We start from the raw sequence: 22416 nt of genomic DNA, 5'->3' as shown, positions 1-22416 counted from the left end.
ACTAGGCCAGCGTTTTATTGCATCTATCCGTGAGGCTTCAATGGGTTGCCTGCCAAAGGGAACACATTTATAGATAACAAAGAGCTTAGGTGTGGTACCGTGAAGGTCAATGTCAGTCAGTGCCCATTATTATTAAAACAGCAATATGTCAAAAGGACAGTGGAACCTTTGAGCACACTGTTCAGCAGGTTTTCCTACCTTGTAATTGAAATTGAAATAATCTATTCAAGTGTGAAATTGTCACCTTCATAAAAATCTTATCAATCATTTTACCAATATTTTCTCAGTTTTCCTATCAAATGAACTGCAGTGTTCAGAAAATATTAAAGAATGGCAATTGCATAAACGATATTGTTTCAAACAGACTTAAAGGGGAAATAATGGCCCTTCACAATCAAGCTGTCAGGCCCTTTTGGAGTTCTGGAGTCCATGCAGTGGAGAATGACGCGGATAGCCACAGGCAGCCCATGAGCAGATTTTGCGCCCAGCTTTCTCTTGTTCCTAGCTTTCTATGTTCCCTCCCTGCGTTTCTTCCTCGCCTTCACACTCCTCTTTCCAAGTCTCCCTGGAATGCCGCACCTGTCTCCGTACCAAAAATACCCAGGGATGATAGCAACACTGCAATCTGTCACCTCCAGGGCCTCGTTGACATTTTTAATCAGGAAAGGCTAGGATCACAGCTATAAACGATATTTCCCCCCCCCCCCTTAGCAAACACACCTTCTTAGCTATGATTGTGATTTGTGAGCATCCTTGTTGTGATAGTGGAATACACTGGTAAAAGGTTTTTAAGGAGGAACCAGCGTTTTCCTCTAAAAGCTTTTTCAGAATTGCAGCAATGTATAAAGGTCGAAATGTCCTTGTGATTTTGGACCAACCGTATTCGTTGGCACCATTCCAAGTCCATATGGAAACTATTCTTTTGGACTTTCCTCTCTTTTATGTGTTATTAGTCTCTCACTGAGTGAAGTAATAGATTCTACTCGGAGAGCAGAGAGATTTCCAAGAAGCTTTACAATAAAAGTAAGCTGCCCCAAAAATGTCCTTGAACTTGACACTTTTGTCTGAAACCTTTAAAACAATTCATGATTGAGTAAAGAATTCAGACATATACCTTCAGTCAAAGGATGTTGACCCTCATGGAGTTTTGACAGCTAGCGGTCAAATTGTAGTGATTTAGCAGCGCTTCTCCAGATAGTTGTTCTAATTCTGGGTTGTTGCTGGCCCCCTTCCCTTCGCCTGGTGTGCTGGCCTGTCACATGCCATCTCATTCGTGCTCTTGTTGTGCTGTGCTGGGAGACACAGCAAACCTTTTGGCCCACGGTGCTGTATGTGCCTTCTTGAAGAAGCTGTATTTTCCGAGCAAGTTCTCTGGGTTAAAGACACCGGCTCATCTTTTCACGAATGAAAAGGTCAACGGGAAAATGCAAAACTAGCCTTTCCTTAAAAAGGGCTGTCTTGTTACTTGCTCCTTCTTTCTACCGGTTGTTTGAAAATGGGCATTATGCTTTTGCCGTTGAGCAGCGTAGAGGTTATGCATAATAGAACAAAAAAGGAATATGAAAAGAAATGTATAGGAAAATGTGTTCATATCTAAACAGAGTCTATTTGTCTTTTGCAAAACTTTATTAGATTCCACCGGCAATTTATGAAAATGTGTGCTTAAGGCAAAATTCCCTGGACGTCACTACAAAAGATTTCTTTGTATCGTGGGATGCCGCTGCCTCTGGAAAAATAACAACGATTCTCTTGAGCTCGGATAGGCAGAATAAGTCCCAAATGGAAAGTGAATTTATATTTCAGTGGTGCTAATGGATAATTGATGTAAAACTGAGTTTGCGAAATGTCCCGTATACTCATTGTGAGGACCCTGCTGGGGAGAAGGCGCACTGAGTGGCAGATGTTAGCCTTGGGCAACTGATCTGCAAATCACATTCCCTCTTCCATCTTAAAATGGACAATAAGAGGGATATTTATAAAATCTTCTCAAGATGTGCAACGTCATTAGTGCAGATGCAAGTTGCTGAGACAGACAGGTGAACAGGGCCAGCAACCAAACAAGCAGTTCAAAGTTCCGAGTCCCACCGGAAAGATAAGCTTTGCCTCACTTTAACTTTTACAGTCTGCTGTATAATTAAGGGTCTCTCATCTCGCCATTTCAAATTGCTCTTTTTTCCCCGGCAGCCTATAAATACGACTGTGGCTGTATCCCATTTTCTGGATGAAAGTGCCTGAGCAAGGCAACAGCCGCCACCCCCTCAGTGCTTGAATAATGGTGTGATGCCCCGGCTCTGCAGCCTCTTGGGGATTATGTTTCAACAGTGACCTGCCAGAGTAAAGGTTGTGGCAGTAATTAAAACCAAATATTTAAGAGCTGGCCAGCAGTCAGACACTAAATTTTCAAATCAGTGTGTGCCAAGCCCGAAGACCTTGTTGTCTGCTCAGGGCTCCGTGTGCCCCGCAGTGAAAGTCAAACTGATTGAGTCCGCTCAGCCGCTGGCCAACTCACCGGGCTAGAAGGTAGAATTCCACTTGAGATTCTCTTATGGATGAAAGAGGATGCTCACTATACTGTATTGGCACGCTAACTGTTCAATCACAATTAAACTGAACGCTGAGAAAACAATCACCTTATTGAATCGAGCATACCGGATGCTTTAAATTAAAGATTCCCACAGCAGACGGTGGAGAATTTATTTGATCTTTTATACAATGATCCATAAAAGCGCCTGTCATACTGCAACCAACCTGGAACTGTGTATGCCAGAACCAATTAAACTCCAACTAACCCAGTAAATGAGATATCAAATACCCCATGTTGAGATAAAAAACTGCGTGCTTTCTAATACAAAGGATTCTCTGAAGTGAAATACTCTGACAGTCACATCATGCAAGACCTCTGCATATTTTGCAAGACTTCAGAAAATCTTGCAAGACTTCAGCGCTGTTAACATCTAAAAAATTAATTGCGATTAAGCTGACTGCAATATAGGAAATCTTTCTCGGTCCTGGCAGCTCTAAACAATATGGTTTTGTGTCTTCTGCTGTCAATAGTAGTAAAATATCCAACCTGAACAAAAAAAAATAAAAATTAACACTAATTTATTTTACAAAGTCACAAAGCCACAGCATATGGACCAAACAGTCACCCACAACCCTAACAAGCCCAAATAATATAGAAACAAAATAGATGGACAGCACACCAGTCTTCAGATTTTATCTTGAATTGCAGTTATACGGTTCCCCATGTACATATTTCTGACAAATGTCAGTCACACCTCCTTCAAAAAGTCAAATGCAGAACTGCAAAGCCAGGTTACAATTCACATCCTAAACTTCAAGAATCTCTTTTGAAAAAAAGAAAAAAAAAATCCCTCCCAGTCAAAAGTAATGCAGAATTCCAAATCACAGGACAAGTGCCAGCTCCTGTCTTTGGCAGCAATGTCCTGGAGGCGGTGAGTAGGCTGATGGAAAACATCCTTTGAGGATCATCATATCTTCTGCACTATTGCTTCAAGACAAAAACCCTTAGGCCAAAGCTGAACAACACACTTGACTTCTCCAGTATTTTACAACCCGTACATTCTTACATCTACAAAGTGATAAATAATGTAAGCCTTAACCACAAACAACATCGAGTCCTTTCTGAGCAGCAAACACAATAGTTCATTACTATTCCAAAGCCATGTGATTTGCATCATAATGAATTAAACTAAATGTAAAAACATTTTGTATGAATAATAGTTTGGAGTCAATACCGTATGAGGACACAGTGCTGTATAACATTCCATTAATGTTCAACTAAAAGAGAAATAATGATGACTTTAAGGGAAGAAACCATTTTCATCTCACATTAGCAAATGCTTACATCACTGTTTGCACCATCTGCAACCAACATCGCTGAACCAACACACAACTGGTGCAAAACATGCATGACTCAACCATTACAGTGATTCAAGTCAGCTTCAGTTTTGAAAAACATTGTACTGTATATACACTATTCATATGCATCTAATTAAGGTAAGGGAAACCATGTTTTCCTTATATTTGAAGCTGGCAATGCTTTTAAACACGTTTGCATTCTTAATATCATCCAACTATCACTTTTCAAAATTGCTTATCGTCATTTGGGTTCGCGATTGGTCTGGAGTCTATCCCAGTTCACTGAGCTGCAAGGTGCAGCCTGGACTGATCATCAGCCAATTAAAACATATTCAAGCAACTCCCAGACCTTAAAATTCATCAATAAACCAAACATGCATGTTTTTGGAATGTGCCAGGAAGCCTGAAGTCCAAATTTATGTTTGCTGTACTGAGGTCTTGTGAGACATGCTGCCGTTTAGCCAGATATTTTGATTCTGTGTGAAATCATGCATGATGGCCCTTTGAGCTCTGATGCCTTGTGTAACTTTTGCCAAATCTTTGGATACATTTCAAAATGTACCTCCATCAGGGTCAATTGTGTGGTCCTGATGTAAAAGTATAGGCCAGTTGTGTACAGTCCGAGAAGACACAGCCTCTGCAGGCTACTTCTGTTTCTGACAGGGTTACTCCAACCTGAGAGACCCAGTTACAATTCTGCTTTGTTCCAAAATGAGAGCAAGTTGCCTTGACATAGAAACTATTTTCATCCTGGTCTTATGTTGCAAGCAATATACTCAAAATCCCTTGTTGTCTTCCTTTGCCTCTATTCAGCACATTGCTCCTGTTTTTGCTTAAGTCACTCAGTGTCAGCCGCCACAGGGCTAGCTAACTGTGATTGGGTGTTTACGCGTGGCCACAGCGGACATTTTGCAACCCAGATACATCATTTAGAGCAGTGACCCGTTTGATTCCCTCTAATGGGAAGAGCAGAGTGCACACATCCTCTAGGGTGTCATCGCTCATAGTGAATGGGGTTGTATCTTTCACAGGTAGAAACGACTCAGGGTAAAACTAACGTTTTATGACGCATGGATGAAAACTATTCTCAATAAACAGATGCTCTTAAACACCTTGTGTAAAATATTGCAGAATACAAAGATCCGCACTAAAAAGACAGGATACCTCACTCTCACCTAAACAGTTGAACCTTGTCATCTTGAACTAAACACAAGACTTTGTGAAGTTTTTCAGACAAACAATTTCCATTTAGTAATTTAATATTTTACCTAGTATTACGAGTTAAATAAAGGCAATATATCGATAGTGATGACCTATTTCAAGCAAACAGCTGAATCTGGTATTTTGAAACTAGTTTATCTGGTTCATATATTTATATAAGATTTTTTTTTTCATAGACTCTGGTCAGTAAAAGACTGATTGAGCTTGATTGGAATCTGTGGCCAGGAAATAAACTAAATCCACAATCTTTACTTTTTATTCCTTTGAATGTTCTTTGTAAGGTCTGCAATTACCATCAGCCATATCTGTTTTTATACAGCCCAGGGGACCATTGAAGTTGTTTTCTCCCTGAGGGCTGCAGCCCTAGCCACATCTGGAGAGGTCACGCAACAAGGACAAACCAGCTGATTACGCTCAACGGGAGGGCACATCATGATGCGATGAGACACACTCCCTAAAGGACCGTTCATAAGAGACCTTGTTCCGTCCACCTCATACCTCAAAATAATCCCAAAGCAGCCAAACAACACATCATAAAAGGCCCTCACATTCCGTTTGTTGCATATATCTCTAGCGACACGTGGTATGCTGCAGCAGCCAGGTGCTTGAAGTTCACGGCACTTTGTTAAACTGACTTTGTCTTGCCATCAATCAAAAGCAACAGTGACCCCAAAACCCATCGCCGTAATTGCTTACGGGATTAAAATGGATTGGTGACTTCACTGAAATCCAACATGTATTTCTCTTTTCAAAATGCAGACCGTAATTAGGGACACAAGGCACAAATGTGCATATATGGTCATTTCTGCTGCCTCATGTAATAAAGAAAGCATGCTTCATGCAAATGGAGCCTGGAGTGTCTCGGCTGTCATTTTCCACAGCAGTCGACATCACTGTGGCATGCTTTTCCCCATGTATTCAATAATGAATCGGGTCTTTACTGAGAGATGGGATCATTTGAGGTCCTGTATTGTCTCAAGCAAGCAATAGATGTGATTACATCAAACATTAGATTGCATAACATTAGATTACAGTTGGTCCCTAATATAAATACAGAGAAGGTCAAATGACTCACTAGATTGCCTGTAATATGATTACAGTTGAGTCAATGGAGGATAAGCATCCATGCAAGCAAAATGATTTTATCAACAGCGTGTCATAGAAGCAGCGAGTTGTTGCAGTGAAAGCCAATTTAAAAGATGCACTGTGAAAACAAGCTGCATCACAAGGCACAGCCATTTGCATATTTATGACACAAAGAGCCATTCAGATATTGCTCACACATTAATTGGGCCCGAGCCTTGCCGGCCATAAATAGAAGACACAGATTACACGCAGCATGTTCCACCCAGTCATTAGCTATTGTTTACTCCTCTCACTCTCTCAAAAGTATTGTTTTTTTTCTTTCGTTTCTTTTACAGCAATGCGGCTTCATCTTGAGGCTGCTCAACCTACTCTCACTTGGAGACATGCGCTGATTCCTCATGGTGCTGTTAACCTCCATTGTGTGCACTTATTACAGATAGGCTTTTAACCTCTGCCCTCAATTTATACTTTACTGTTCATGCCCCTGCAGTGCAGGAAAGAAACAGCATGACCATCTCCGCCCCTTCAGTCAGACAATTACCATCTTTTAGACTAGCTCTGTTATTGACATTTCCATCAGCCAGTGGATCAATAGTGGCTTCTAATGGGACTAAAAAACACTGTTGTTAGTCAAAATGTTCCACACAAGATAGTTCTGACTTTCCTGTAAATGTCAGCAAGCACTATCACAAAATAATGGATGCATTTTGATTTCACCGTCCAAAGTGGCTGTGTTTAAATCCAAATGTACTTTTTGTACTGAGGCAACTTGATTTGAAGCTCAGTGGCCTTCGTCGAGTCTTTTTAAATTCAACTTCTTTCAAAGAGAATGGAAGATGTGCGGCGTGGGTGTTTTTGTCCAGCCAGTTGTCTTTAGGCCAAGGTGTCTGCAAACGCAGCATGACGAATAACATCTGCATGAAAGCTGTCTGGTAGCCTGTAACCAGTGTGAGTTTTTTACCTGTCCAAGGATTCGACTTGCAAACATTGGTCATTGTTTCATTCCAGCATGCTCTGACTACAAATATAATCATCCATTTTGTGCCTGTTTCTGCCTGAAAGCAGCAGTAAACAATACATGAGCCCCCTGCAGTGTCATTTATCCTTATAGCAGATTTTTTTTTTTTTTAAAGAATTTAAACATTTGTGTCTTGACCACATGTTTCGATGACATTTATACCAGCATCCCAACAAGGTAGGGAAATACTCAAACCCCATTTGGGGGGAAAAAAGAAGAAACCTTGAGTAGGGACCACAGATTGAGGTCTCCCCCCTTTCAGGTTAACCAGATTGCAATGGATGCTTTACAGTTCCAAAGAGAATGTAATTTGTAAGAGCTGACTATACTTATCCACACCAATGATTCATTAATCAAGGAAATTGCAGGGGTCTTTAAAAAAATCATTTTCGTCATGTTTTCGGGTTTATTCCAAGAGCTGACAAGGGCACAATGATAATAAATGCATACGTAGACCTATTATCTTCAGCCCGGGAAGATGAAAACAGCAATAATATGTTTTTATATTAATTCTTCATATTCATTCATTTAATGTCTGTCTGCAGGGCACATTTTATGGACAGATGCCATCTTGGAAAACATGTATATCGGACAAATGAAAGTGGGACATCAGATGGCAACAGCACACTCATTCACACATGGTTTTAGCTGTTTATGTTAAGCAGAGACAGTGACTCACTTGGCCAGTATATCAAAAGAATGTCCCTGTAGGAAACCAAAGTAATAGGCTTCCCTTTCCAATTCTGCACATATAAAGCTGCGGCTGCACATCCATCTGTATGTGTATGTACAATGAAACATTCATGCCGGATTCAGGTGGACCCTGAGAATAAAACGCTTTGATGGTTGAACAATTCGGAACGGTACCAAATATGTATGATAAAATACGAGCATTTGACAACCCAAAGGTAATACTTTTACAACTATTTTTTTTAGAATGACCTTATTCAACAGTGAAGAAAATTAACAATCAATCATTTGGAGATTTCACCAAGTCTGACCTGTACAAACATCAGGGGAAGAAAGTCCAGGTCCTTGCTGACACCTTTTGGACCCACTGGTGAAAGGAATACCTGAACCTGCTCCAGAGTCGTAAGAAATGGCAGCAGAACAGACTGAATCTAAAAGAAGGGAACATCATTCTTCTGAAGGACAAACAACTTGAAAGGAACAACTGGCCTGTGGGAGTCATTGTGAAGGGCCTCTCAAGCAAAAATGAAGTTCTAAGAAAGGTGGAGGTCAAAGTGACACTGGACAAGGCTACAAAGAGTTTCTACTGGCCCATCTCAGACGGCATATTTCTCTTTAGCTATGTAGAATCATTTTGGTGGCAATCTTACAAGAATGCCAAGCGAGGAATGTATTGGGTCATACAGAATATTGTTTTGCTGCTGGCCACTAGAGGGCAGATGAATAAAATAAATGACTTCTCTCATAAATTAACCGTATAATAGTTAGCTTGCACATCTTTTTTTTAATATAATTTCTTCATGACTTCTTTGTGAGCAGTGGCACAACACCCTAGCACCCTCTACTGGCCAGCCGACATTCAGTACAAATATAATCCAAAAGTCAGACAGCCTACTGGAACAGATTGACTTCTGCGAGCCTAATGTACTTTACGTTTGTGTAATCTGGCACAGATGTTGTTTTGGCTGTTACGTTTTTTGCCAAACACAAAACCTTAATGAGATCTTTCTTCACCCAACACCGTTTGCTGATTCAGTTTCTAATGTCAAACTTGGTGACGGAGCCAATGTGGCAGATGCCAATCTCTCTTTTCCTCGAAAAAACAGAGCGTCGCGCAGGCGGGCTATGGTGATTTAATTGGAATAATGTATGAAATGAGTCCGAGACGGAGGCAGGGAGCGTTAACTCTCAGCTGTGCCAGCTTCGACAGAGATCAATGCACCTAACCTCAATTCAAGAAAACATTCTTTAATGGATCCCCACGGGACTTGCAGACAGTCGCTTCCTTCCTCTTCTTTTATTTATTTATTTCAATCCTTTTTCATTTTGACTGCGGCACATGCTTTTTAATTATCCGCCGGAGGATTACCGAACCAGTGGGAGAGGACGATTTTTTATCCTGTCACACCAAACAATACTGTTTCACCATGTTCCTTTAATTCTCTGTCTGTCCCCTTCTCCTCTGCAAGGAATTCAAATTTATGATGTCTCTCACCTGACAGCATAGAAGGTTATGTTTGGAGCTCCTGCTGTGTTTGCCCTTTACCCTTCATCACATGTTGCTTAAATGTCCATTTTCCTTACCAATATTCACAGGGCTGCACACAAAGGCAGACCCTCCCAAAAATGCATAGATATATTCTCTGCATTTTGACACAACTGTACCAGATCTTGGGCAAATCAGCACTCCTTGTTTCCTAAAATAAACTGTATTTCTAGGTTGCTTTTGTCATAGATAGGGAATTCATGAATTTTGCAAATGTGGTCTTGTGCTGAACTACTAGTCGAGCTACGCAGTTGCTTTTTTCGGGGAAACATACGTATTTCGGATATGAACTGTGGTTGACGCCTCTTACTTTTTTTTTTTCATCCCCTTGATATAACTCATATTTTCACGTGAGTAAATTACATCACAGTTGTAAAAGGCTTTCAACTGTACTTATATTTGACATTATCATGATTTTTTTGTTTTCGTTTGTTTTACCATGGTTGTTGAAAAGTTACTGTCTAAGCCAAATTTTTCATTGCGTATTTGCAGTCATTGGAATTTTGTTAATCATCACCCCAATACATAAAGAGCCTGATTAGCCTTGGGACCATTTATAAACATATATTAAAGAAAAACTAGACACATCGCTGTCTGTTGATTAGTTGACAGAGAATAATCACTTCCATGCTACCGCGGTAATGGAAAGCGAAGGGGAGCATTTTCTTGAGCAAAGGCCACGTGTCAAGAAGAAAGAAGACAAAATGGTTAATGAACTCTTTTGTTGTCCTTTGGGTAAAATTTCCAAACACACCATGGTGTGTAATAGTTAATGGTTTACCATTAAAAAGACATGCGCGCTTGCGTTTAATTGTGTTTCAAGACAGTGATGATTGTCTGAGGGATCACTGGTGAATTAAGCTCATCGTTATCTAACACATTGTCTGGTCTGAAGTTTGGTTTAAAAATATATAACAAATAAACGCTTTATTTAAATTATGGGTGCAATCGCCCCATTCAGATTTAATGCATGTGTGTTTATTTGTATGTCCATTTGAAGTTTGGATGACCAGGGTATACTCAATCTGTCACTGCCCTCATATTGGAGTTGTAGCCACAATGGTAAGAAGCCTGATATCCCATTTCATGCAATTTACTTCCTTTTACGCTGCCCTAACAAATATCCAAACTGTGCCACTTGAAAGCAAAACATTGGAAGTCAAGTCAAGCGTATTTATACAGCCCTTAATCCCAAAAGCGTCTCTAAGGGCTTCAGAAATCCAGAGTTCAGGAAAATTGGCGAGATCCCTTGGTTTAAATTAGACCAAATTAAAGCTCACAGAGTAATCCAGTCAAACTTTATTTGCTTGCTTTCTGTCTCATTTGAATCTTCGAGATGAAAAGCTCCATGACCTCATCCACACTCTAAAACTCAAACCATTGTTACTTTTCAAATGGTTTTAAATACTTTCAGTAAATTATTTTTCCATCCAAAAATAGTATGATTAATTAATATTTCAACCTTCCCAAAGCTATCAAAGAGATGCGGCCCATTGTACCTTAGGCCAGATAAAGCCCTATAAAACTCCTTATCCTTTGAAAAAAAATAAGAAATAAAATCTTTGTAATCGAAGAGCTGAACGTCTATGAAAGCTCTTGCTGCAAATGGATTTTTTACGATTCCACAAATATCTCGAAAACTATCTTGCCAGTCAAAGTACGTGCTGGTGTGGAACCGTACTGTATATCAAAGCATGACCGCAATGGTAGGCAGTAGTAAAGACGATTATTGAGACTCAGGAAGACAATGCGTTTCAAACGCCAGCCCCGTCACCTTGTCATTGCCTGTTGTCTGCTTGATGATAACACAGGCTCCACAATAGGGCTGTCAGATTCACAAAAATCTTTTGTGATGGTCAGGTCACAGCAGAAAGACATTTTGTTGCTGCGATTTCTTGGTGGTCGTGGGCGTGGAATTCACTGATCTGACAGAATTTATGCTCTGCCTCTGTCATGTTTTGATTCTGGTGTTCATGCAAATTTGCTTTTTTATACTTTTTTATACTAGTTTTGAGATGAACTGATGAACAAACCAAATAAAAAAAAAAGATTTCTAGGTTAACGTGTGCTACAAAGATGGGAACTGGCATTAAATTAGCAGCCATGGATACAGCATTAGTATTACCAACATTGGTTCACTGTGCGTGTGCTGCGTACACAGAGTGTTATTTAAATCATTACCAGGCTCTGTCTAAGAGTGAGGTGGGCAGCATCTTTTGCATTGCTACATTTCCATTTCTGTTTAATGTGTTTTGTTCTACCCGCTTCGTTCGACTGCATTTTCTTTGGGCACTTCACTTTCATCTGCAAGCACGAAGCAAAAGCTGATTATTTACCGACCGAGACGCCACAATAGACGGTGATGTGAAGACTTAAAAAGCATCACTGGCAATCAGATGGTGCGCAGTGCAGTCTTCCTCTCTAATTAAAAAGCAATGAGCAGTCTGAGTTATACACCCAGTGCATCTCAGGTGAGGTTTCAGAATAACCACTTCTCTTCATGAGTTGCTTCTTTTCCAGCCTTCTTTGTTTGTGTCATTTAAAATATCAGCGCTTAATCTCTGTGGTTAAGACTGCCAACTTCTTCTGCTGTGCCAGGATGTCCATCATGGGACAGATTCAGTTTGGCCAAATTGACAAACATGTACTGAAGCTTTATGCAATTGTACAAAACCAGGAAACTCTGGTATTTGCACTCCGCTGGTGATAGACCTATAAAAATAGAGCCAGTAGTTATATTCGATTCTACGAGTTTAAATTTTATTGCTGATAACAGGGCAGGTCCCTAAAATGGCTTGAGTATATTTGTAAGCATATACAGTGGCTGGCCAAAAGCTTGTAAATGGCCTGACCTGGATCACAATCGTAATTCTAAAGAAAATGAATTACCGTAATTTTTGGACTATAAGTCGCACCGGAGTATAAGTCGCACCAGCCATAAAATGCCCAAAAAAGTAAAAAAAAACCCATATATATGTATATAAGTTGCTCCTGAGTATAAGTCCCCACCCAAACTATGAAAAAAAAACGTGACTTATAGTCCGAAAATTACGGTACTACTAGTTTCAAGCTTTTTTCCCCCCCATTTTGTCTATTTGTGTTTTATGTCACAAAGACTGTCCTGCCTTTCTATAGTTAATATTTGAAACATGTCAACTCTCGATCAGAGGAGTATGTGTGAACACCCTCTAAATGTGCATGTCCATAGATTCCACATTAAGAAGGTGGCTTGAGCATGTTTCATTTCCCAAAGCAGGAAAATGTCATTTGGCCTCAGCAGAACAAATTGGCCCTCTTTACAAAGCTATTTTACACCGTTTGCATAACAACAGGTCAAAGTGACAGTGGCTTTTGTTTTCATTGAGCCATGGAAACATTCTTGACTGCCCTGTGTGTTTAGTACAGCTACAATCAATCATAAAGGGCAACTGTGAATTATTGTGCCGGTCAGCAGCTTTCCAGCATATCTGCAGGTCAACCAGTGGCAGGGTTAAAACACAGTCAAAGCAAAAGCAAATGGGAGTGCTGAGGTGTGCTAATTATGTTAAAGCACTCTGGGGCAGCAAAGGTGAGACCAAAGGTTCGTCATTCAGTTCATGAATTATTATATACAACACAGGCTACAAAAAACAAATCAAATAAAAGCAGCAAAGCAACAACAAAACACAAATGTGTTCCACTAGCCTTAGTTATGACTCAATAAAAAGCATTTTACCCAGTTTTGCTGCAATGCAGGTTCAATTTTCCACTCATAACAATGGTTTCTTTTAAATTAGGTGTTAACAAGTAGCTCTGATCAATAAACGTGGAAGAAAATACACTGACTGTTTCCTTGCTAAGAGAAAATAGAACCTGATTTTTTATATATATACACAGGTAATGTAAGGTAATACACACACACACACACACACTTTTATCATCCATCTGGGAATGTATTTCTATGGGCCACTGCATTTATGACGCATAACTACTTACTTTTAACCATCATTACCCCTCGTGTATTCCTATGACTGACAATGTCATTTTAATTTGATCACAGCACCAGAACACTTTCATTCAGGTTTTGTTATTTTATACTTTGATATTCCCACCATGACAATCCAACTACCTGAATGACAGCCAATTTATCCGACGATGAAATAATGATCTTTGTAATTAGATAATGAATTCATTAACTCTCCCGATCATGAGCCGTGCACTTCCCATGCCGATTACCATGTCAACACAATCTCTTTGTGTGATTTGCCAGGCTGAGGGGTGTGTGCTGAGATCGGGGCGCCATACGTGCAACCCGAGAACTAATTAAATTATAACCCCAGCTGTTCAACCAAAGTCAAATTTTACTTCCACTCATTCCACTTCATTGCTAACATCAAGTCTCCTGCCTGGCATGAAATGCTAGCCTTCAATTATCATGTTATTGAGATATATCGATATATATGTCAGAAGCTCTTCGAATGATCGATTACTGAAAGGCTTATGAGAATAAATTAAACATAAATTACGCATTTGGTTAACCCGTTTGCTTCATAGTCAGAGGGACTAACTTGAAAGAGGTCCTACGACAGAACCTGGCTCAGAACCTACTGAGTCCAGTTTGCAAGTAGTAGTTGTACCTGAATGGGTTTTCTCTGCATAATTTGGTTTTAATATCCTGTGGAGCTAAATGGATAAATTATACCGTGCAGTTTATACAAGCTTTTATAAACATACTGGAGTGAATCAAAATCATCTTCATTGGTCAAAAAGGTTCAAATACACAAGGTCATTCTCGTATTAAAGTAAAAGACGTCTGGGATTAAGTGGCATGCCGTAGACTGGTGATTGGGGACTATTGCCCTAAATGACACATCCCAATTTTAGAGGAAACCAGGAGGCAAAACAAATCCTGACGGCAAGAATGTTTAATTTTGTGTTCTTTCAAATAAGCAGCGAAAACAAACATAGTGAAATTTGAAGACCAGCTAAGTAATGTGTGACACTTTAACAGAGACATCTCCAGCCGAGCATAATTGCATGCTTTTGTCCATTTGTCCAAATTTCATAAAATATCAGCCAGGCAGATTCATAACAAAGACAAGGCATACTCCATTTTTCTATGATATTACATACAAGTCATCACAAGAGTTGGTCACCGGCCTCAGAAAGCTTGAACTCCTGAGAGAGAACTACACGAGAATCACCTGCTGCCCCATTTAATACCAGCACAGCTCTGCATTCAACGAGGCATGAAACCCTGAGAGGGCATTTGGCTGGTATAAATCTTTCAGATTCTCTTAAGGGAACAGTCATTTACGTGCAGTTCAAGGAGACATGGCGGCTTAAGACACTCACTCTCCAGTGAGATATTTGGAGACTGCTCACAAGAGCTTGTGACATAGGGATGACATGTACGTCGTCAAGTGCCTTATATCGGTATCTTTCCGCTAAACTGCATCATGGGGGACTGCATGCAGAGATTATATAGGATGGATATTGTCCTTCACCCTGCAGCTTCACTTCGAAATGATGCACCCCTTTATATCTGTGCTGGCATTTTTGCAAAGACACTTGATGTGTTGATGCTTGAGATAGAAACTTTGGGCCTGTGAGGGAAAATTTCAAAGTGAAAAAGCACCAATGGCATGCCATCCTTTCCCCGTTGAAAAGATTATCTGTCTATCTTAAGACGATGGATCGCAACATGAAAACAGCTGCAGGGTGTCGCCTGAATAAAGATCAGGCTCCAATTGGCTCATCTGTAACTCTCTGTGTCTACTTTGCAGCAGGCAAGAGGGCTGATGAAAACTACTTGTGAACACAAGGCTGTGTTTGGGTCTTATGAGAGTTTCCCATATGATGTCCTAGTTTGTCTTCATGACATTAATTAAGACTTCCATTAATTGGAGCCAGAAAGTAAGGCCATTTTTCAAATAGGAACATGTTACGTCAAGTAGGTATAGTTTTGGCGCATAATCATTACAGTAGTAGCACCGGTTGGTAACAAAGCCACTTTTATTCCATAAGTAACTTTTCAGAATTTTCAATAAAAAAATCAAAGGTGTACCCCTGACTCTTGTTTCAATTATATTAATCTGTTTAATATTTTCTACAGTAAGTAGTATTTGTTTTTTGATCTTTTGTTTTCTAAGGCTGAACTAAGATAATTATTTCTTTTGTGGGGTGGTGTTTTTATTTAAATAAATCATTGGCCGTGAGAAAAAAAAATGCTATTGAGCATGAAAGAGTTCATAGAAGTTGAAAACTATTTAATTCATCTATTATTTGTGTCGTTTTCACATTGACACATTTTCATTTCTCAAGTTCAGCACATTCTCATTAACTTTGTATTGTGTAGGTTTTAAAAACTGCTCTCATCATTTCTGTGTGGATCGTAGAAGCATTGAATACAAAAGCATAATTCTCAACCACTCTTGCTTTTTAATGCTGCTCTTAACATTAACATCCATGTTAGCAATAAAAACAAACCACGCTCCACCATGTATGATGGAAGATGCTAATATCCACACACACACACACACAACCTAGATAACAAACACATTTCATTTAGGATGGGCAATGTGTATCTGTAAATCACAATTCATATTGGGATTTTTTTTTATTTTTTATATTGTTGCAAGCATCAAACAAGAAAAACACAGCACATGCAATTTTGAGAGACACCTGTTTCCCAATTGCCAGGAAATGTCATCTTGTGCAACGCTAGGGGCGTGAGGACAGAATTAGCCCACAGACACACACAAACGTGTGCACACACACACACACACGCACGCACGCACACACAGTGCACTCTGCACGAAAAAGAAATCTTGAATTACACTCATCTTCTCTAATTGTCTTGTTTTTGTTTTCTTGTTTTTTTTCTTTAAATTTCTCCTGAGGCTGAGTGGCCAAGTTTGGTGAATAGAAATGACAGATGGGTAGAGCACGCTATTCCCATGTTAGCATCCCACACAATCAAACAGCGGCCACAAAATATTTCGTTACCAAATAAACACAGAAGACCACGTGGGGACTTGAGCAAAATGCAATGCTTGATGTTGGAAATGGAGGCGAGCATAAAGAATGTTTACCTTGAATGAACAAATAACTTGTGCATCATCATCACATGTTTGAAGAGACAAGAAAACCCACAAGGCAAGGGTAATAAACTCCAATGCTAACAAGACAAAGTTGAGTCATCACCAAGAAGAAAGTTTTTGTGATTGTCTGGCGCACCGAGATGAACATTAAACGAATGCACACTTTTCAGATTACAACTCAAATCACACTGCTGAGCTGACCAATTCGATTCAATCGTTCCACATTTGAAAATTTCATGATAAAAAATACTTTATGACTGCAAAAACTAGTAAAAGTTAATTGTATAATAAATGTATTTAGGCTGAGGTGTTCAATGAGGCTCATAATAGAAAATGGCTATGCTGTCCAGAATAGAAATGATGCAGCGGGAGGAAATCTTCCACTGATTAATAATAAATAATCACAAAGGCTAAAACAAGGTCAGTTTCATACGGCATGTGTGTATGGGATTATGTATAATAAAGCTCGATATCCCCCAACCCTCAATAAACAGTGTGTTGCATTTGGTTGCCCTGCTCGTCTGTCCCTGATAGTTTATCAGACTGCATGGCCATATTGTGTCCTTCTCTCTCACCTATTAGGGATTGTTCATTTGAGTTTTTATTGAGCATTGCAATTCACATGACTGCCACCTTTTGTGTTTAAGAGAGTGCCTAGTTAACAAAAGGACAGGATGGCTGGTAATCGTTTTTTTTTTTTTTTTAATAATGAACAGGAAACTACTCCGACGCAGGCCCAATCCTTTCTCCCAAAGACTCTTAATCATGCAGGAAATGCAATGATCACCATTGTCATGATCACCATTGTTTCCCTGTGAGCTCAGCCTTCTTGTGGACATGTGACCTTTTCAATCCTCAAGAGACCTTTCCTCCACACGTCTGGTGGAAACAAATTCTTTCCAGACTATTTTGTAGTTTCTCATTTGATTGTATGCAAAACGAATGCGCTGTTTGTTTGTGCTGCTTTACTGTTATGACAGAGGAAGAAGTCATGACGAGACAACTTGTGTTCTCTCAGCGGGATGTCACGGAAGCGCGCTTCTGCTGCGGTACAATCGGCTTTGCACTCAGCATGTTCGTGGCACACGTTGAAATGTGCAAGCTTGCTGAAAAACAAAACAAAGAGATGTTGACGGTATTTATGAGACATTATTCATCAATGTCCAAAGTGAGATATCTTCTAGCGACACCCAGCGAGAGGTGTTTAGAGTTTGGGAAGTGAAACGACACAAACAAAACATTTAGTTAAATGTTAGAGTAATACATTGCCTTGCATTTAATGCCACGTATTAATAATAATGTTTAGTAGTGACATACTCACAGTGGAACTTGTCCAGGGTGTCTGGCTCAAACTCAGCTGGGATAAGCTACATGTCACCATGTGACCCTAATGAGGACAAGCGCTGTAGAAAATGGATGGATTATTCCGAAAAAGAAGCAGCCTCAACGAGGATTGCTAAGTGGGGTGCCCAGGCATCCAGATTTGTCTTACAAAAAGAGGCTGGCCAACATTGAATAATCTATCCACACAGTTTCAATACGGTGGAGCCTCTTGAGGGTCACCCCAGTTGACTTTGGACAAACGGCAGACTAAACCCAGGGCTGAGTCCTCTAGTCAAAGAGCATAGAAACAGCCATTTGACATGGACACTAAGTGAATTCACAATTTTTTATTATTATAGCACTTTAATGCAAAAATCATGAACAGAAAATTGAAACAAAATAAAACATACGTACAATAAAAGTAATAAGAAGCAAGAACAAAATAACAACAGCAATAAACACCAAATTCTACAGCTAATAATAATAATTATAAAATAAATAAATAATAGATACTTCAACAGCTGAATCTAAAAAAATCCACCGTCATCTCAAAATCTTTACTAGCATTTGAGATCCCCACTGGCATTACGCAGCAGGCACCTGCCGTCTTCTAACGAAAACTTTAAATTTCATGAAGATTTGGCAGTCCTTTGTGTCCTCCAACAACCATGACTTCATGATGCATGAGCCACCAGAACTCATCTAATGACACAGCGGCAGACCACCACAAGCCGCCAGTCCACAAAGATGCGTGACAGTGCGCCGACAGCTCCGAGGCCTCTCAGCCAAATCCAGCTGCTCGACACTAATGACGCGCCGTGAAATATGGAGCCTGGCGCCCGTCAAGAGGACAATCCGAGGAGACGAGCGTAAGAAGGCATTATCGGGCTTGGGGCCTGTTGAGAATAAACACCATTTGTATCTTTTGTCTATTTATCATGTGCCTGCTGACCTCTCTCCTGCTGATAGCATTTCCATTAGTCCTACTTTGCAGTTGAAAAATGCACTTTGAATTTAACAGTCCTACAAACATGTGAGCGTAGTAACAGCATGCTACTGTTTTATTGTCTTTCCCCCCTTATTTTTAAAAACACATTTTGTGTGACTTCATATCCATCTGGGAGGAGAAATGCCAATAAACTGAATATGATTGAGTCAAGAATGAAAGTAAAGGACGGTTCTGATGCAACAAAGACATTTTTGGAATGCGCCGTGTTTGAATTAAAATGGAAAACATCGCCTGGGGGTGTTAAAAATATAATCTTGCAGGAAGTGAAAGATGCAGTGAGGTTCAGCTTAAGTGTTCCTTTCATGCAGTCCCTGATATGGTCCCACTTTACATCCCAATGCTACAAACGTTTGCATTTGTCTTTAAATAAATACCAGTCCTGTAAATATGTTTTGCTGCAAATGATGCTGCAAATGATGTTTATGCATCATTATTATATATGCATATATATACATATATATATACATATACATAAACACATACATATACACATATACATATACACATATACATATATACATATACACATATACATATACACATACACATTGCAGTTTGTTGTGGTTGTTGGTAAAAAAAAAATAGAGTGAAAAAGTATAATTTGAACACCATTATACTCACAGTAATTGAAGCTAAATGCACATCTTCTACAACAGCTCTCAATCATTCTGTTTTTTTTGTTTTCATGGTAGTCACGCTTGAAAAGCTCAGCTCACATAGAAAATATGGTCGGGTGATTTCTCTCAGAGCACATTGCATTTCCAATGATTTTGCAAGCAGGTGCTTTTATTGCCTCTGCTACAGTGTGTTGCTGTATGGATTTGGAAATGAGTTTAGAAAAACAGTAGCAGGTTTTTGCTCTCTGATTCCTCTTGGTTGTTTTCCTCAATAAAGCCTACTTGCTAGTCTGTTCTGCGGAACTAAATACTATTTGTCATTGTTCTGAAGTGACGGGTGTTTTGTTTACATGGCGTTTATGATTGCTTTGCAACCATGACGATGTAAGACTTCTTCACACATTGTTTGTTGTTAATTAGTGATACATTTGCGTCTGCTCTGTTCTGGACACCATAGCCAATTTCCATTATAAGCCCCATTTAACACCTCTGCCAATAACATTCTTATAACTGCAATTGGATCGTGACCAGTCCAGTTCAGGGTGCCTCAAAGTCTGATGGGACAGACCCCATCTCACCTGTGACCCAAATGAGGATAAGTGGTAAATGTATGGATCGATGGATTTCACACAACAGACACACCCACTGCGACAGCTGTGAAAACACAACTCTCATTTTCTGGAGCTAAATCTGTCTGATCACAGTTATGTGTCTGCAATTAAAACTGACCTTTTTGTTTTATTTATTTTTTGTTCCTGAAAATAAATCCCCCAAAATATGACACAGGCAGGTTTTCATTGAACAACAACAACGCTATGGTTACTGATTGCTAAAAAAAATCCTGCATTGGCCGCTCTTAATTGCTGTGCCAGAGCAGAGACTCATTAGCAAGAGTCTAAGCACTTCTCGCTGTCTGCCTTCCCCCTGCTGTCACTCTTTGGACCAAGTCAGCCGTTCAGGATTTTAAAGTCTACCTCGACTTATTTGCATCCCTGCCAAAGCCTTTTCTCTTTTCACACTGCGGCGACTGCAGGTGAGATCACACTTAAAAGAAAGGACAAAAAAAGAGCCCAACTTCTCAGACAGTATGACCCACCTCACTTAAGCCAAGTGGCAAGAGAGACCTGATGTGGAAGTCACTGGAATTGAAGGTTGAGTTATCTTGAGAATCTCCAAAGGCTTTAATTATTGGACTACTTAATGTGTACTGCAAAGTTCATCTTGATGCGGTAATACTCAATAGTAAGGCTGCCAAGAAGTAAAGAGTTAGCTGGTCAGTGGGTGGCGGGGTGCTGATGTGAGTGGGCAATTAGCAGCTTCCGCTCTCCCAGAGGATGTGGTTCCCATCACAGCGTTGAACTACTATTTACCAGAACATCACAATCACTACCCCTGTGCATTGTTTCTGGAGCTCAACAGTATTATCAAAGTGATATTTGACTGTCATAAAAAAAGAAACTGAGGAGGAAAAACAGCACGAGTCTTGTCTTCTTCCTCCAATACCCCTGAAAATACCAACAAATGAAACTGCTCTCAAAATGTCTGATGTTATCTCTCTTCACAAACATTATCGCAATATATTATATTTTTACTGATGTAGTTACCGTATTTTCCCGACTATAAGGCGCACCTAAAAAAAACTCAAATTTTCTCAAAAGCCGACAGTGCGCCTTATAGTTCAGTGCGCCTTATAGTATATGGACCCGATTCTAAATTTAAACTAGCCCGAAGCATTGTGTCATAAAATCAATCATAAGTGGCCCGCTGAAGACTATGAATCAAAAAGACTATGGATCATTATTTTGTGATTATAAAGTAATTAGTTGCGTCTGAAGTTGAAATAAAAAAGATAAAATGGAGAATGATTTGATTTGGATTAAAAATCTGACATGATGCAACCTGGCCTGTTTACTGCAGTCACAAACACCAATATCACCCTTCTTATTCATACAACAATAACAACAATAAAACATTATTAACCTTATTGATATACTGTTATTCTTTTCACTATTTCAAATTATTATATCGTGATTGCATTAATGGTGCGCCTTGTAGTCCAGTGCGCCTAATATATGGACAAAGTTTTAAAATGGGCCATTCATTGAAGGTGCGCCTTATAGTCCGGTGCGCCTTATAGTCCAGAAAATACGGTAGTCCCTTCCCTCTTGGGTCATATGATGGAACATTGGATTCTAATGCTTATGTACAGTAAATATTTCTTTCATGATGGTGCCTGTCTGTCCTCATTGGGATGGCAGGTAAAATAGAACCTGTCCCAGCGGCATTGGTCAATAGATGGGGTACCCCCTGGACTGCTCACTCACCAGTCAATTACAGGGCACAGCCATCCACATTTGTCAATGAACCCTAACTGTGTGGAGTTTACGCTTATCTTCTCCCCGTGCTTGCGTTGGATTTCCTCCGGGTACTTTGGTTTCCTCCCACAATCCCAAAAGCTTGCTTGGTAGGGCTACTACTCCAAATTGTCCATAGGTGTGATTGTATATAATCTTTTTTGTCTATGTGAGCCGTGCTATTGCCTGGCAACCGGTTCTGGGTGTCCCCTGCCTATTGCCCAAAGCCGGCTGGGATAGGCTCCAACGCGTCTGCGACCCTCGCGAGGATAAGCGGTTTGGAAGATGAATGAATATAGGAGGACGGGTCAATTCAACCACAAAATCGGATATTGCCAGACGTGTCAGGACTGAGACCTCCCCGAGTATTTTATTCCAGTAAACACTGCGCCGTGTTATGCATGCGTGTACGTGACTTCACGCACGCATTAGAAGAATTTTGCATTGTGAATGACTGCATAATATAATATGATAATATGATAATATATTATGTAATCTAATAAAAAGTCCAAATTGGACCTCATACCCCAAATGTAACTTTAGATTCAAACACTGTGGCAAACAGTAAATTCTCCGCTGTACCATCCC

Source organism: Syngnathus typhle, linkage group LG14 (assembly GCF_033458585.1).
Source record: "Syngnathus typhle isolate RoL2023-S1 ecotype Sweden linkage group LG14, RoL_Styp_1.0, whole genome shotgun sequence".
Lineage (NCBI taxonomy): Eukaryota > Metazoa > Chordata > Actinopteri > Syngnathiformes > Syngnathidae > Syngnathus > Syngnathus typhle.
The sequence above is the reverse complement of the archived record's forward strand: the minus strand, read 5'-3'. Positions refer to the sequence as shown.